The 16,740-nt window shown below is 44.0% G+C and overlaps 1 long non-coding RNA gene across 1 annotated transcript in view; it reads right to left on the bottom strand.

Annotated features, from left to right (window-relative positions):
- LOC124524833 (uncharacterized) overlaps window positions 1–15,892 on the bottom strand; it is a 353,057-nt gene extending 337,165 nt beyond the window's left edge. The window contains exon 1 of the long non-coding RNA XR_006965321.1: window positions 15,695–15,892. This is a non-coding gene — a long non-coding RNA (uncharacterized LOC124524833). The remainder of the gene's footprint in view (window positions 1–15,694) is intronic.
- Window positions 15,893–16,740: the final 848 nt, after the last annotated feature.

Here is a 16,740-nt window from a genome sequence, read left to right as displayed (position 1 = left end):
GGGAACCACAGAATCTGAAGCAGGCTCCAGGCTCTGAGCTGCTACCACAGAGCCCGATGCAGGGCTCGAACTCACAAACCGCGAGATCATGACCTGAGCCAAAGTCTGACGCTTAAGTGACTGAGCCACCCAGGCACCCCGGATTTTCTATCCTTTAAACTCAAGACTAAAAAGATGTATTCAAGGTAGTATGTTATGAGACAACTTGAACAAACTCATATTTTAAAAGTAGATTCCTGGGGCGCCTGGGTGGCGCAGTCGGTTAAGCGTCCGACTTCAGCCAGGTCACGATCTCGCGGTCCATGAGTTCGAGCCCTGCGTCGGGCTCTGGGCTGATGGCTCAGAGCCTGGAGCCTGTTTCCGATTCTGGGTCTCCCTCTCTCTCTGCCCCTCGCCGGTTCATGCTCTGTCTCTCTCTGTCCCTAAACGTTGAAAAAAAAAAAATTAAAAAAAAAAAAAGTAGATTCCTTTCCTACTGTACTATGATCACAGCACTGCTTCCTTGGTTGTGTTTCCAATGATGGCCGCACCACCACTTCCCGAACCCTCATGAGAAAGACTTAAAAATAAACCCTCATGAGAAAGACTCCATGCAATATGGCACGTAGACAGGCTTCCTCCCATAGAAGAATGTGCCTCTGTTCAAGGGGGAAGGGCCCACACATACATTTTTCCCTCCAAACACTAACGTTAGGGAGAAGATGGCTTAAATTGCTATGATTTGTGATCAGGAAATGAATATGTATTTTTATTGCAGTATTCATTATACAGAGTACAACAAGTTTTGCTTAAAGCAATTCCTATATCACTTGATATGAACGTTATATTGTATTTTGCAATGCACAACTCTTGAAGAAATATTTTACAAACAGATTAATAATGGGAGGTTTTAATGTACGCTTCCAGCATGCATAGATGGAACCAGTCTATTTCCATCTTTCTCCCTGGAGCCACTTTGACACTGGGCTGACATGTTGGTGACAACGCTTCATAAAAGAAGCCTTTTGTGTTGTACCTTATATATATTACGGCTAAAGTACAGAGACTAAAATTCAATGGAAGGCAGCAAAAGCTAAAGCAGCACTTTTGTAACAAGGTATTGGATGGAAAAGGTATATACCAAGTGGCATTATCTTTAGAATCAGATAATTACATGAATTAGAAGCTCCTCAATTAGGAGCAAATGAGGACACACAAAACATAAAATTTTTCCCCACCAAAAATCTGTGTGAGGCATTTTCTAGGACTTTCCAATCCTAGCATTTGTCTTGCCTTTCTTCTTTTGCTGAAACTACCCTGTCTATAGCTTAGGTAAGTAGTTCCTCCTAGGAGCCACTGGTTAGAGTAGAGGTGGCCATTGACCAAGGCTGGCCCACTTATAGGCTGGCCAGAAATCATCAAGGTGGCCTGGTACAGAGATCTGCCCATTTGCCAAGATGTTGTCTCACTCCTTAATAGAACCTGGAAAATTCCTAGAGGCCTGGAGGGTAGATCATGAATGGAGGGGGAGCAGCTGGTCTCCCCTCAGCACACAGTACCAGACTGAACACCTACTTTGTTTAAGTAACAAGCTATCTTTGCTCTCAGCCTTTTGGATGGGGTTGAACTCATTGTGCTCTAGCTCCAGAGGTCAGCATGTGACCTAAACCTGGTCAGTAAGAGTCCCACATCCCCCTGATCACACTGGATGATTCTGAGATGGGCACATGCCATCTGAAATCTTTGGTTGAAATTATTAGGAAGAGAATTTCTTTTCCACTAGGATCATATAGGTCTGGACTTGTTAGGGTTCCAGTGAATGAAGGGAGGCTGCCTGCAAGCTAAGCCAAAACATCTGAAAGCTGGAGAGAAAGTTCTGGTTAACATCATGTGAGATCCTATCTTTAGCCATATCTGGAGTTGGTGAGCTATGGGCTTAAAAACATTTCTTAATAAACTTTTAATTTCATAATAGTTTGAGGTTTACAGATAAGTGGTGAGCATAGTCCAGAGTATTGCCATATAAGCCACACCCAGTTTCTTCTATTATTAACATCCTACAGTAGTATGATACATTACACTAAAGCCCATATTGTACATTTTTACCTAAAGTCCCTGTTTCATTGGGCGTTACTTGGTTTTTACTCATTGTTCCTTTTCTGCTCCAGCATTCTCTCCAGGATAACACTTTACGTTTAATCATGTCTCCTTTGGGTTCTCTGGATTAAGGCAGTTTCTCAGACTTGGCTTGTTTTTGGTGACCTTGACAGTTGTGAGGAAAACTAGGCAGGTGTTTTGTAGAATGTTCCTCAGTTGGGTTGCTGATGTTTTTCATATGAGTAGACTTGGATATGGGTTTTGGGGAGGAGGACCACATAGAAAAGTGCCATTTTTACCACATCTTATCAAGGGTACATGCTGTCAACGCGACTTATCATTGTTGAAGCCAATCTTAATTACCTGGGTCAAGTAATGTTTTTAGGTTTCTCCACTGTAAATTAGCTACTCTTCTCCCCTTTCCATATTGTACTTTTTGGAAGGAAGTGTTTTGTGCGGCCCACACTTATGGCATGAGGCAATATGCCCTACCTACTGTGGACGGAGTATCTACATACTCTGGAATACTGCATAGATTTGTCTCTTCTCCCTCCTTTATTTAGTTATTCAATTACTTATTTATGATGATTGGTATGGGCTCATTTTACACTTTGGTTTTTAATTCAATACTTCTCAAATTCTGTCAGCTTTGACTTTTTTTTTTTTTCAACGTTTTTTTTTTATTTATTTTTGGGACAGAGAGAGACAGAGCATGAACGGGCGAGGGGCAGAGAGAGAGGGAGACACAGAATCAGAAACAGGCTCCAGGCTCCAAGCCATCAGCCCAGAGCCTGACGCGGGGCTCGAACTCACGGACCGCGAGATCGTGACCTGGCTGAAGTCGGACGCTTAACCGACTGCGCCACCCAGGCGCCCCGTCAGCTTTGACTTTTAACGTGTTTTTTCAGCTGGCTGCTATGTCCCTTTGATATTCCGCATCCTTGAATGTTTGTGTGTGTGTGTGTGTGCGTGTGTGTGTGTGTGTGTGTGTGTGTGTTTTGAGTTTTGAGCACTTTCTTACTTTTTGCACTATAAGGTGCTCCGCTCATTACTGTATACTTTCTGCCTCAGTACCGGAATTAGTCATTTCTCCATGGAGCATAGTTCATTTTATTGGAGAATGGTATTAAAAACAAAGATCTGGGCATTGGGTGTAACTACAGATTTTTTAATTATGTGAACCAATTCATCCTTTCTTTGTTCTTCCCTTAAGTCTATTGTATTTGAATTTTCTATCACTGGAGATACTGTTTTAAGAAATTAATAGAGATACAAAGATATAAAACACAGCTCAACCATCCCCCCTCGCCTGCTCCTTTTTAATAAAGAGAAGCCCTTCCAGCCCAGGCAGCCTTCTCCCAATCATCTGGGTGGGGAAGGGACAGAGAGGGAGCCCCACACAAACAGCGTGCTTATTCGGCAGCCTGCCTAGCTCTCGTGCACATTTCTCTCTGCTTTCTCCAACTTTCTCTCAGAAGCCTGTGTTGCATATGCTCATTTCCCCCTTCCCCCATTTGGGGCATCTCAGCTCAAACCCCTGACACCAGAGCTGACTTGGAAATGTAGTGTAGTGTGCCACAGACACAAACACTGCACCACTCTTGCTCTGACTGATAAGCCAGCAAGTTGGGGGCCTGCCACACAACACAATTCATGTCATGATGCCTCGTGTGCTGAGTCAGGCCCCCATCACTTAAAAAGTTATATTCCAGGTTTCTTGAAAACTTAAAAACCTTTCACGGGTGGGACTTTCTTTCATGATATCCTGTTTTTTCTTCATCGAACATATTTGCAATTATATATTTATCTTTGTCTATTTCTTCCATGCTTATACAAAGTATGCTATGAACTCTACCAGAGAAGAAGGGTATCTGTCTCATTCTCTACTCTACTCTAGTTCCTCCCAGGACAATGCTTGGCACTCCATTATATTTGTTTAATGCATATATGAATGAATGAATGAATGAATGAATGAATGAATACTACTGGGCCCATAGCCTCCTCACTATCTTAGTATCTGGAGATAAAAGAAATCGGTTCATGTCTCACCACAGAATAGGAAAGAAAAGTGTCAAGGGGACTCTGAGAAGGGAGTGACTGATGCCATGTAGTTTAGGATAGAGGGTCTGAATGGCAAGTGGGGATAGGCATCCATCCTAGCTAGCTTGGAGATGAGTGCAGTTCACCAGGCAGACAAAGGAGCAGGAATGGATCTCTGAGAACAGCATTGCAAGCAGCAAGTTAGATGTGAGCAAAGTCATGGAGATGTCACAGGGTTTGCATCAAAATGAGAGGCCTGGAGTAGCTCCAGGGAAGAGTGAAGGAAGTGGTGGAAGGCTGGGGGGGTGGGCGAGATGAGCCCCTGGGGAGTACATAGCAGGGAACTCATATTCTGATCTGGGTTGCAGAAGGATGTTTGGCAGATGGACATCGGGATGGACAACAGAGGCAAGAAATCTGGCTAAAATGCAGTGCTGTGGGCTAGGACCAGGCCCCTCCGTGTGGGAGGGGAGTGGACAGGCCCATGCACTGGGGCTGTGTCTGCATGTTTCCAACAGTGGCATTCAGGGGCATGCATGCACCAGAGTGGCTCCTGAGAGGGGACAGTGTGCATCTCACCCTACTTTGTGTTCTATGATTTTATGCTAGAAGCTTGAATTCAACCATGATGGGAGTACTTACACCACAAAGATTGGTAAGCACTTGGGGCTTTCTTTTGCTTTTTCTTTCTCGTTCTTTTGTGTGTTTTTTTCTCCTGGAGAGCCAGCATACCACTGCCAGGAAATCAGTCAGCAATTCCGGAAAAGAAAAAAAAAAAAAAACGTATTTGTGCTTTGTTCTCTTTCCACTGCTTTTGGGTCAGGTTCCTCAGTGGGTCTGGACTGGTGGGGAATTCTGAGTAAATTGACTGCACAAAAGGTACCTCACAAAAGGGCCTCATCTTCATGAGAAGGAGAAAAATAAGGTCTGTCTTCTTAGGAAACAGGACACTGTCTAGATTTAACTCACTGAGTCTGTCTGCTCAATAGTGTTTGTATTCAAATATGATTTATAACAAATAATTTTTCCCTTATTCTGATAGAGGTGGAGGGGAGTAAGAGAGAGAGAATGGGAGAGAGAAGCAGAGAAAGACACAGGGAGGAAAAAAATTTTAAATGAAAGGAAGGAAGGGTGAAAAAGAAGAGAAAAAAGGAAAGTGGGAAAGAAAAGGGGCAGGCAGGCAGCTGTCCCTTTGAATTATGTCCTGCCTCTTGGAAGCTCTCTGATCAAGAAAAAAAAAAGCAGCAGCCATGTACACCAAGACCATTCTATAAGACAAGTGCAACAAATTGCTTTAACGTCAAGTAATAGATGCCATTATTACCTATCCTCCATTTTACAGATGAGAAAACTGAGGCCTGTAGAGGTTAAATAGCTTCTCCAGTCACCCTCTTGGTAAATCACAGAACCAAGTTGGAGGGGGGGTTTGAATCCAATTTGTGTACTTCCATGGAAAGCTCCCTTCACTACTATACTATCAGGCTTTCACTCCACACAATGCAAAGTGGGATTCTCAGTGTGTACATTTGAGCACCCCCTCTGGGTGCACGGGCATTGTGAAGAATACGGAAAGTGTCCCCGTCCTCAGGAGTTGGCCCACAGTGCATTTACAGACAAAATGAATGACCAGGTGGGAACTTGGAGACAACACCCAGGCCCAGCTGAGGGGAGCTCCTTGAGACTGGGTCCTGTGTCCTTTCATCTTTGCCTTGCTGTTACTGAGCCTGGCTCAATATACACTTACCCAGCGAACCATGTGAGCTTATATTTGAAAGGTGGATTAGATCTGTAATGCCAGAGTTGCCTCCAAGTCCTTGCAAAAAGGGAGAACAGCTGCACCAAAGGTTTGCTGTGTGTGAGGAACAGAAAAGTAGCAGACAGGTGCATCTGGAACAGACTGTCACTTGCTGGGTCCAGCAGGACACATCTCCAAGCCTTGCTTGGACTGTTTGTTCCAGATGCCCTTCCACCAGCTCTGAAGTTCGGATCACAGCAGGGACTCAGTCCATTAGCAGTGAGTTATGCAGCTGTGGATGGATTTACATAGTTATGGGAGGAGCTTGTTCCAAGGGGATTAACGAAGAAGGCAGAGCAAGAGGATATTTTTAAACTCTGATTTTTTGGTCAAATGGATACAACTCAGAATGGTGAAAGTGGCTTTGGGTGATTTTATAACAATTTTTTTTTCCTTCCGGTTCTATCACATCTATCACAATGTGTATATATCTATATATGATGTGTGTGTATATATATATATATATATACAATGGAGTATTACTTGGCAATCAAAAAGAATGAAGTGTTGCCATTTGCAACTGGATGGAACTGGAGGATATTATGCTAGGATATTATGCTAAGTGAAACTAGTCAGTCAGAGAAAGACAAAAATCATATGACTTCACTCATATGAGGACTTTAAGAGACAAAACAGATGAACATAAGGGAAGGGAAACAAAAATAATATAAAAACAGGGAGGGGGACAAAACAGAAGAGACTCATAAATATGGAGAACAAACTGAGGGTTACTGGAGGGGCTGTGGGAAGGGGAATGGGCTAAATGGGTAAGGGGCACTAAGGAATCTACTCCTGAAATCATTGTTGCACTAGATGCTAACTAATTTAGAAGTAAATTTAAAAAAATTAAAAATAAAATTAAAAAGAAGTACCAGTGTGGGTGCCTTGTTAGGGAGACAAGAGAATGAGGCCCAGGGGTGGAGGGCTTTCCAGAGATGACAGGTTAGGGCAGAGCAGGGGCCACTACCAAGCATTTCCACTTGCAGGAGTTTGCATTATTATTAAAATGGATCAGCCAGGGTTCTTGGCCGTAAGCAACCTACCCTGATTCTGACAATCTGAAGTGAAAAGAGACTCAGTGGAAGTATATCAGAATTGCAGGAAGCTGGAGAGTCAGACCCAGAACAGCCAGGGCCGCAGCCATGCTGCCACCGTGTAGTAAGGACATGCTGCCTGTGCATTACTGCTCTTGCCACGATGCAAAACAGCAATGTTCTGACCTCCCACTGTCCCCTCCAGGGCACCAAACGCTCAAGTCCAGGGGCAGTGCCTGATTCTCCCTGCAGATGGAAGTACACCCTGGAGAGACCAACTGGCCCAGACCTCCCCAGCCCCCAAAAGGGACATGGGGGGAGACGAGGGAGGCTATGGGAAGGGAATGGATGCAGGCAGCCAGAATACCATGAAACTGAACACCACCTTTCTGGGGGGGGGGGGCGGTTGTGGGTAGGTGGGGGAACTTCCCAAATGAAGCTTCTGCCTCTGTTTTTCAGAAGCGCTTGGAGTCCATCTGTCAGACAACTTCATACAACTTATCACATGTGACTCCCAAATCTCCAGTGGCATAAAGGTAAGAGCTCATCAACCACCATTCATAGCCCGCTTCATACCCTGCCCCGCTTATCCCGCATCCCCCATAGGACCTCACCATAGCTGCCCTCCAGTCGTATTCTATCTCTCAGTTAGGTTGCTCTAGTGGTGGTACTCGCCCCACCGTCCCCTCTGTACTCATGCTGTTCTTCTTACCTGGGATGCGCTCCCTTAGCTCCCGGCATCATCCAAATCTTATCTGTGATTCAAGGGATGGTTCAAGTTCTACCTTTTGTCCAACAGGACCTCCTCAAAGAGTCTAACCCACACAGTTGTCTCCTTTGCACCCTTACCTTTACCTCTCATTTGACAGTTGTACAGTCTCTCAAACCTGGTGCTTGGCCCAGAGGAGGCTGTCAGCACATATCTGCTGAATGAATAAAGTGAATCTTTACTCACCCTTCAAAGCCTAGCTCAACCATCATTGCCTCTCACAATCTCTCCCTGATCCCCAGGCACAAATTAGTCCCTTGCTCTTGGTGTCTCCATAGCATTTTGTCTATGGCTGCTGCTCTACAGTACTTATCACCATGCCTACTAATCATCTGCTTGTCAGCTTGTTCCTCCATTAAACCACAGGAATCCCATCTTATTCTTTTTCATACATACTGTATCTGGCAAATTCTATACCTGTGCTGTGCAATATGGAAGCCACTAGGCACATGTGGCTGTTTAAATGTAAACCGTAATTAATTAAAATGAAATGAAATAAAAGATTCTGTTCCTCAGTTACACTAGCTACATTTTAAGTTCTCAAAAGTCACATGAGGCTAGAGACTGCAGCATTAAACAATGCATATCTAGAACATTTCCATCATCACAGAAAGTACTAGTGGACAGCACTTACCAGGCAGTCACTATATTATAAAAACAGCCATCATTTGAGAGTTCATTATGCTTATGCATTGTGCAAAGTGTTTTATGCACACTCATTTAATTCTGAGGACTGCACTAGAGGCTACTACTAGGATTATCCTTATTCTATAAATGGGGAAACTGATGCACAGAAAGGTTAGGTAATTTGGCAAAAGACATACAATGAGTGGATGGCAGGGCCAGATTTTACCATTCTCATAGGCAAGTCTGCCCCCATAATCACTGTGCTTTTGTCCAAGGAAGCACAGTGTAGTGCAAATAAAATGGTCCTACAAGTCCCCATTCAAATCCTAAACCCCACCCCCAGATGTCAGCTGTGAGACCTTGGAAAAGTTAGTCATTTTCTCCCTAAAATGGAGAGAATCATAGCTATTTCCTAGGGTCATTGTGAAGATTGAATGAAGTAACATGCCTGACAGGCTTCATATAGTGCCCAGCACGCAGTAGGTATCCGGTGGATTTAAGCCATGCTCCTACTCAATGTTTTACCCTCCAGGGTGTCAAGAACTTTTTAATTGAGTTATAAGTGCATAGTTAACCTTTGTACATATTATTTTAAATGACTGATTCTTATTCTGAGATATTACCCTTTATTCCTTCCCAGTATTTTTTAATGTGGCTTTTACAAATCCATCGACTAACTGCCCACTCAATTTGTGTCCTGTTATTAATGTAACATGACAGGGGTGGAGAGTGGAAATAAATGTTGCCTTCTATGGCTATGAGACAAGAGCTCCACAGAAAGGAAGGAACCACCTCAATCAATGTGAGCACAGGAAAGTGGTAGAGTTTTAACAGGAGAATTTCAAGCATTGACCCTTGTGGGGGGACAGGGCCACATTTCCTCCTTAATGACTTAGTCCCCTGGACTGCTTGAAAGAAGGCAAACCTAATTCTTACTGACTTGACAAGAACTTGCAGTGAATGATAAACGCCACAGTTCAGGCAGGCTGTTACCATACCAACTGGAAGGTCAGATGAACAAACATCTGAGAATGAATCGAATTACACAAAATGAAGAAGAAATACATCTGCTGAAAAGTGAGTGGGCAATAAAAGGATGGGATGGTTGGGTTTCCAAGGACAAAGCACTTGGGGGGAAACGAAATGTTATCTCTCTAGGCTCTGCATTGTTATTATTATTATTTTTTAACCAATGTGCTATTTATTCACATCTCTGGGCTTCTGTTCCTAAATGTTCCAAAGAAAATTCTGAATTGGAAGTGTTTCTATACAAGTACCAGAAAATCTACCTCAAACTTGCTTAAAATAGTGTCAAACCTGACAAACATTACTTAAAGTCTGGATGTCAGCTAGAACTTGGGGTTGATTTGATCTGGTGGCTCCAGCTCTGTCTTTAAAACCAAGCTGTCTCTTAAGCTCCCCAGAAAGTGTCTCCTTGCATCTCATTGGTCCAAATTGGGTCACATGCTCAGCTACTGGTAAGGGGGGGTGGGTTTAGAAAAATAAAGTCTTTTCTTGGAAGCCAGCCTCCCCTAGCACATAGGCCACTTTGGGACAGAGTGGATATCTGAAGAAAATAAGAGATCTGTTTAGAGGAGGAAATGGGTGACAAGATGGCAACATCCTCCTTCTCTACCTCTCTCTGACCTCAGGTCAAGTCCTGACTCATCTATGAAAACTGCCTCTAATCCACCTTGCTTGCTATTTCCTGTAGAGTCCAAACTGGACAGCTCTCTTGATAAAGAAATAAGTATTTGCACATTACTTCTTAGGTAGCATTAAGAGTTTTGCTTTCAACCATTGAATTTTGGTTTCAATGCAGGTATAGCAAAGTGGCTGGAATCTTGGACTCTGCAGTTAAATCTTGCTTCAAGTCTTGGCTCGACAGTTTACCAGCTCTGTCACCTAAGGAAAGTTATTTACCTTTCCTATGCCTTAGTTTCCTCACATGTAAAATGGACCAATAATAGTACTGACCTTACATGTTGTTGGTTGAATGCATCCATTAGTAAAAACTAGCAAGGTTTATTTTCTTCTATGAGGACAGTTTGGAAGATTTTTCCATGGCAGGTCATTCAGCATTTGAGGTGTGTTAAAATTGTCTAGGCAGAAAATTAAATATTCTTTAGAAGTCAAGGAGACATGTTTCCTCTCAAGAAAGCAAAATAGACTTCCATAGTGAGTCAACGGGGAGAGAAGACATAGGCTGTGAGCTTATCACCTCTCCCAGTTCTGCTGTCAGTTCTGTATTTGGTGGGGCCCTTTTGGGTGTCTGGTAATGAAAATCTGTTTTAGCAAGGGTAGGCAAAGAGAGAATTTCATTGCATAGAACATCTCTGTCTCATGGAACTCCAGGGCACAAAATTGGAGACTGGAACCAGAGCCTAAAGAGTCGTTACAATGTTTTGCTTTCTTCTCTGCCTCCTCCCTGTGCACTATCTCTCTTTGCTGCTCCCTATCTTCATGTCATAATTTGGTGTCTCCATTGTTGTCATGTCATACTTCTAGTCACCCTCAGAAACTGACCTCCTGTCTCTAAGTTCCATTTCCAAATTCTGGGAGAAAGACTCTGTTTGGCATTGTCTGGATGAGATGTCCCTGCATCCCTGATGTTCGTGCTAACCTAGATGCCAGAGACCCACCTCTGAAGGGCAGGGTCGCCACCATCCCCTAAGAAAGGGAGAACTCTAAGCTAGGCATGCACTTCAAAACGATCCCAGTAATTTATTGGTCCTGTTTCAGAACGGCAAGACCTTCCCAAACCCCAAACCACTCCTGCCCCTGTAATTCTTATTCAGGAAGTCTGGAGAGTGATGTGTGATTTGGTATGTTTAAAAAGGTCTCCACATGATTCTAACAAATTTAAGGGAATTTTTTCTTGGAACACTTACAATATAGTGAAAAGGAAGGAAAATAAGACTTGGAAAAAGAGGTTAAGACTGGATTTTTTAGCCCACAGAAAGTAAGACCAAGAATCTTTAAGAATACAGAAGGCTTAACTGCAGATATACCCAGGCGTTTTCTGTCTCCACAAAGAGCAATGCAAAAGCAGGAGGTTAGATAAAAGAAAGTATATCTTGGGGCGCCTAGGTGGCTCAATCAGTTATGTGTCCGACTTCAAGTCAGGTCATGATTTCATGGTTTGTGGGTTCGAGCTCCATGTCAGGCTGTGTGGTGACAGCTCAGAACCTGGAGCCTGCTTTGGGTTCTGTATCTCCCTCTTTCTCTGCCCCTACCCTGCTCATGCTCTGCCTCTCTCTCCCTCTCGCTCTCAAAAATAAAATAAATATTAATTTTTTTTTAAAAAAAGTATTTCTTAACAGGATTTTTTTCAAAAAATAGAAGAGGTCTGTATCTCTGGGGAATTCTCAAGGTGCCTGAGGATGCATATATAGGTCAGCTGACCTTTTAGAATGCTATTCAGTACAGAGTCTATGATCCCAGGGTTGGGAAAAGAATCAAACCAGGCTCAGAAACAGAAAACCAGCTCTTCCAGATGGGGTTCGAGTTAGCCAGAGAAGGAAAGGAGTGGGGAAAATGGCTCATGCTAATCTCTGACCCTTTGATGGGGCTCAATCAAATTGCATATGCAGTTCCTTTTAAAGGACAGGAGGCATATCTATGTGGGTTCATTCAGTAATCAAAGAAGATGTGAGTGGCCCCAGCCTCATCTCCTCTCATCTCCCAGTCTTGATGCAGGGACCCTTCTTCCAGACAAATGGGGCTAGTGATCAACGTGAGCAGTAGTGGTCACTGTTCGAACGTGGCTTGGCCCTGCTGGGGCTTCAGGGGCTTGCATGAAAAGGAGAAGTCAGCTCTGGAGTCAGGCCTCGACTTATCCAAGCAAGCAGGCAATGACCAGGGCAAAATCTGCCAACTCCCAATCCTCTCCCTCTTCATCATCACAGGCCCAAATGTGCTATGGTTTGAATGATTTTTGAATGATTGTGCCCCCCTCCCTCCTAAATTCATATGTTCGAACCCTAATCCCCAGAGTGATGGTATTAGGAGGCAGGGCTTTTGGGAGGGGATTAGGTCATAAGGGCAGAGTCCTTGGGAATGAGACTAGTGCCCTTATAAAAAAGACCCAAGAGAGTTCCCTTGCTTCTTCCTCCACATGAGGACACAGCAAGAAGTCAGCAGTCTGTGACCCAGAGGAGGACTCTTATCAGAATCAACCATGCAGGAACCCTGAACTCAGATTTCCAGCACTTAGAACTGTGAGAAATAGCTTTTTTGTTGTTTAAAGCTACCCAAGGTGTAGTATTATGTTAGAGCAGCCAAAACAGACTAAGACAACCCACCTCTTAGTTATTTCATCTGATGGAACTAGGCTTGGTGTCAGGGCCTATTTTTTAGAGGCTTGATGCTGACCTGTCAACCTTCCCTCTTGCTTTTCCTTCTTCTCCAGGCTGGCAGCTGGTGGGTACACTGACTCAGGCTTATTCTCTAGCCATTTTGCTGCCCCTTCCTCCTCAACTTCTGTTCCTGGTAGCTAGACAACAGTAGATACTGGGATTTAAAGTTGTGAAGGAAAAATAGAACCACAAGGTCCCACTTGGATCCAAAGTCTTTGTCAGAGCTCAACAGTCAAACAGCTATAGATAAAGTGATAGCTTCAGCATGTCTTGTTCCTTGGGTAAATAATCCTTTCCAGAACCTCACAGGGGAGGGCAGGGGGAAAGTGACTGGCAAAGCAGGATTCTAGCATTCCTGGATCCCAGGGGCGTATCGCTCCAGGAAAACCCCAGCGGAGTCCAAGTTTGTAGACACTTCTGCCCCAGCACCCTAGCTAAGGCATTTGGGGAACACTGCATGGTTGTTAATTGTACTTTCTTTTCACAGCGTATGAAGACATTTGACATTTGTTTTTCTCATCTTCACCTCTCAAGGGAAAACAGAACTTCAAAGATCTCAAACTTCAAAGAACACAAACAAATTAACCTGATATTTTGGAGCTGTAGCCTATGCTTCCTCCTGCTGAATCACTGTGGATTGATTTCTGAACTTCATAAAGGAGCCTCAGGAGGAAAGGGGAAAGTGATGGTTTCCCCCAGTGCCAGCCCGGATGGCCTTGGGTCCTAGACCACTGAGCGCTTCAATGCAGCCACGATGCTGTGGGCCACACACTGCCCGGCTCACCACTGATGCCTCCAAACATTCCCCCAGAACCAAGACAGAAGCTTCCCCCAAGGGTCCCGAAACTCGAATAACCTTGAAATGTTTCTCAGGAAATCTTTCTAAGTTGCAACAAGTTTGGGAAGTGTTCTGTATTATGTTCGCCCTTCACCCTTGTATATTGACGAGACCGTTTAGCAAATTAAAAGCATTGAGAATTCCTACAATAAGACAATCTTTTTGGCTTTGTTAGCTCAGAGAATCTTACTTTATCTTACTACAGAGCTCTTTTCATTATTTTTAACATAATTCATATTAAGATTCTGTGAAGCCAGCAATCTACCAAACACAGCTTAAAAACACTGACTCATACCAGTGTCTTTAGTTCAGATGAGAAGCATCCATGTTGCATGGATTTTCTGCCTCCTTCCCCCTTAATTTCACATCTGTTGGTCTTGCTATAATACCTGTAGTATAGATTTTTACTGTTTTTTAAAGTGTTCTTTACTACCAGTTTTTCATGCCAAATTCGCCTTGCTATTAAGGGGTTGATGGTATTTCAGGCCATCTGGACCAGGTTCAGCTCTAGAGTTGGGGCATTTAAACAAAGCACCAAGAATCTCTTCGTAAAGACATCCAGATCTAAAAAGCCTCTTTGAAGCCCATTTAGAACTACTTGCTGCCTTATTTCACTACTTAGTTAAAATACTAAGAAAATATATGTATTTTCTTAGTCTGAAGAAAATATATGTAATTTTCATTGTCAGTATCAAGAAATAACAGGAATTATAATTTCCATGAAAGGAACAATCTTCCATGGAAAAAGTGTTAATACTCTTAAAAGTCTAAATCCTTTACAGGATGTGGCATATCCTATAATCTGTCTGTTGGGTATGAATGCTTTCTTTTAGATTCTGTTGTATTTATAATTCTGTTCACAGCTCCAGACATTCCTGTTTTGAATGTGTCTCCTGGAATTGAAATTTGGGGCCATTTATTGATGAGGCAGAGGAGGGTGAGAGGTAATCATTCCTGACTAGTGATCGATAGGGTAATCCTCCAACCTATCACAGACTCCCTAAAAATGGAGGGTGGCAAGGGTGATTTTTCTCAGCTTCAGTTCAATACAACTATTACAGATATGTGGGCACTAAATTAGAGACGAATGTATGCCGTGAGGTATACATCATGTTTGGTTCCTTGTAGTGTAAGTACTACAGAGCAGATAGACAAGCGGCCGCACATCACTCACTGCCACAATGTTGGCAAGATAAGTTGATGACTATGTGGTGGTCAGGGTTGGGGGGGCATCATATCTGAAAATGGTGGGTATATGGAGGGGGGACTAGAAATCAGTATTTATGGCAGAGTTTGTCCCCAAAGTACAACTCTGACAAAGAGTTTCAAAATTGCCCATTTATTGTTTCTGTCAGCCTTTTTAGGTCCGCTGAAAGGAAGCCTGCTGATCCTGACAAGATCAAAATGACCCTTGAAACCATTTGATAATGGGCTGAACTCACAGTGCTTCATCCTCTCTACACGGTGCCTTTCTGGCGGAATGTAAGCGGCAGGAAGAAAAAGCGGCTGTGCACAAAGTCCAACCAGAAGCGGAAGTGCGTGGCTTCCCAAGTATGAACCTCTCTTTGGCGAGAAGTTCTCCATGTCCTGCACACCATTTCAAGGAGCACTGTCTTCTTTACTTAACCCCCACTACCACTATCACCAAGGAACGCCTGGAGCTTTTTCTCTCAGCATGAAACATTTTGCCAGAGGAAGGGCATGACGCAGCGAGCCTGATGCAGCGAGCACACTGTGAAGGTTGCCTGCAAACTTCCCGTGGGTTTTGCACAGGAACTGGGCTGGGCAGGTGCCGGGGACTCCTACCACAGGGTGGAGGAGAGCAGCTCTTATGTTATGGACAAAGCTGAACCACCTTGACGCCCAGCCCAATCGAGAGTTTCGGTCAAAGGATCCACAACTGAATACTGTCCCCCCTTAAAATAACTGAAAGATCTTCAAATCTCAAGAAGACACTGAAAAGAGATTACTCTCACCTCGCACAGGAAAACTTCCACCAATATCTCCCCGAGGCAGAACCAGCTAATTTGTCGTGCCCAGTGTAAAGTGAAAATGTGGGATCCCTTGTGCAAAAACTATCAAGAGTTTTCAGAGGCTGACAGGAGAGCGTAAACAGAGCTTGGGGCCCTTCTGAGCCCAGGGCCTTGCGTGACTCACCCTTGCAGGCCCAGGAAGCCAGTGCTGCCCTCCAGGCTTTCTTCACTCCCTCCTCTTCTCTCTCTCATCCTGTCTCTCCCCTCCTGCCTAACACAAGGGGGCTATGCCCCAGTCTTTTCCTCTCCTTCTTCAAGGTCAGGGTTTCCTCCATGCTCCTTCCCAAACCAGGTGTGCAGAACCCTCCCTGGGCTCTCTTGAGGCTGGCTCTGGCTGTGCTCCTTACCATGCAACCCCTCGTAGCTTCTTCCTTCCTTCCTTCTCCTGTTTACCATGCCCAGCTTGCTGCTGTGAAGGATGATACGGATGAAGCTAACCACATACAGTCTTCCTTACAGGCAGAGGCTTGGGGCAGAGATCTAAAACACTTAACTTTTAGCATTTTTATTAGTATTTTATTCTTTAGTATTTGGTACTTATTGATACAAATTGCTTGTTAACAGGTGTTGGAAGCTGTTCGTCATCCATAAAATGTAAATGTCATTGACCTCTAGGAATTTCTAATCTAAAATAGGCCACAATGATGGTGATGACAGAGAGCAACTCTTGAGCCCCTGCTGTGTGCCAGAAAAATACACTGAATCTTTGATACACATGAGTTCCTCCAGTCCTCACCACCATATGAAGTACATATGATGATTATTTCCACGTGAAGATGAGGCACTGGAGCTGAGGGAGCTGTCAGCTTGCCTGTGTTCACAACCCACCACCGGGCTCTCTAGCTGGGCTCCTTGATGTTATCAGATAAGCTCTGCAGACGGAGGAGAACAATCAGCTTTCCTCCCTGAGCTGCCTCTCTGCTGGGCCTACACTCAGGTCCTTAATATTGGCTGAATAAATGAGTGTGTCAGTTATCAGGCAAAGGAAGGAGCTGAGAAGGAAAACAAGGAAAACGGAAACGAACTGGCCACATCTGGTCAGTGAAAGAGCTCAGGCATCTGTGAATTCCAGTGCTGCCTTCACCCCACTGTTTACAGTGGGTCACGTAGCAATTGCCGATATCCGCTTAGCTTTGCACAGAGCATTGGCCCAGTTCATTTTTATACATG

The sequence above is a fragment of the Lynx rufus genome, unplaced genomic scaffold, assembly GCF_022079265.1.
Source record: "Lynx rufus isolate CCGP_SWC_20201006 ecotype Redwood Valley unplaced genomic scaffold, mLynRuf1.p SCAF_4, whole genome shotgun sequence".
NCBI lineage: Eukaryota > Metazoa > Chordata > Mammalia > Carnivora > Felidae > Lynx > Lynx rufus.
Note: the sequence above shows the minus strand (reverse complement) of the source record. Positions and strands in the feature narration are given on the sequence as shown.